This window comes from Pinus tabuliformis, chromosome 9 (assembly GCF_031772625.1).
Source record: "Pinus tabuliformis cultivar Carrire ecotype Pingquan chromosome 9, CPIR1, whole genome shotgun sequence".
Classification (NCBI taxonomy): Eukaryota; Viridiplantae; Streptophyta; class Pinopsida; order Pinales; family Pinaceae; genus Pinus; species Pinus tabuliformis.
The window spans coordinates 227,379,811-227,381,259 of record NC_142307.1 but is presented as its reverse complement, the minus strand read 5'-3'; the positions used below and the strand labels follow the sequence as shown (position 1 = coordinate 227,381,259).

At 40.1% G+C, this 1,449-nt stretch overlaps 1 pseudogene; it reads right to left on the bottom strand.

Moving 5' to 3' along the window:
- Positions 1–283: 283 nt before the first annotated feature.
- Positions 284–917, bottom strand: LOC149148009 (pyrophosphate-energized vacuolar membrane proton pump 1 pseudogene; annotated as a pseudogene).
- Between the last annotated feature and the right edge of the window lie 532 nt (positions 918–1,449).

Sequence of the window (1,449 nt, the reverse complement as noted above, 5' to 3'; positions counted from 1 at the left end):
GGCTTCTTGTAGAAACAGTCTCTGTCTTCCTATAGAAACAGTCTGCTAGCTTCAATGAACTGCCCGAGAATAGATATTGCATGCTGAAGCTGGATGAGAAAAGGTGTTTCCAGGCCTTTAAATCACTGTTTTTCCATTGGTTAACCTTGATTCACGTTTCTGTTCCTGACATGACAATACTTTCCGACTGCGACAGATTTCTTTGCTTCATAAAATGCTTGCTGCAATAGCAAATATGGGAATAATAACAGATTTGTATCCCACAGCCAACCCAAATGTAACATTAGTTGCTGCTTCCAGTCCTGCATGAATCGGCAACATCTTGGACAGGGCTGTAAGCATTACTAGTGCAGTATTCAGTGACAAAACCAATAACAAGGCCAGACCACAAAACAATAGCACCAAAGAAGAAAAGCTCCCAGTTCTTTACAACCTTCTGGGCACCAAAATAGAAGATAGTGAAGGATGAAGGCAATGCAATTAGGCTTACAGCAGCAATGCCAATAGTCATCACTACTATGGAGATAATACGTTGCTTTTTCAATGCAGGCTCAATTTCCTTCACAGCCTTGATCTCAAATATGTTAGTTGCAAACAGAGTTGTGATTAAGCAAGCAATGATACCCATTGAACTAATAAGAAAGGGATAACACATGGCAGTAAGATCATGAGAGTTTTCAAATGATGATATGGATGCAACAACCAGAGCTGCACAGGAAGATTCAGTCATAGGACCCAAATAGATCTGATCCCATACCAGCGATATATCCAACATTGTCACCAACATTATCAGCAATGACAGCTGGGTTGCGTGGATCATCTTCAGGAATGTTCCTCCCAACCTTGCCAACAAGATCAGCACCTACATCTGCTGCTTTGGTGCAAATACCACCACCTACGCTGCCAAACAGAGCCATGGAAGAACCACCGAGACCATATTTGAAGATGTTGAAATAAGTTTTGCTAACCATTTCATATATTTTTCTCTAAGATGTTCTGCTAATTTTCGTTTATCTCCATCTGAATTCGAATACACTTCGAGTGAATCATGATCATTGCAACAATTTCAAAGAGAAATAAAACAATCATCAAATGAGTTGATGATAGAGAACCAATTAACTGATTGTGCACACTTTAGTTGAGGACGTGGAAAGTGTCGATGAACAGCAGTTCATGAGTTTCAGCCAAGCCGTCTTCAATTTCTCCGTGATTTGTGATGAGGTGGAAAAAACATGTGCACTAGATTTTTCAAACTGCAGTGATACATGTCTTCTTCTCTCCGTTAATTAATTGACATCCTGTTCACTGGAGTTCAACTACCATTGACTATGTTTTTTTTTTTTTCACGTGAATGGCCGATCATGTTGCGTGATTTTTGCCTTGAGTGCTAGAGAAGACAATCGGTTGAGCCTCGCTAATCCGTGGCTTAATCTCACCATTTCATTCATT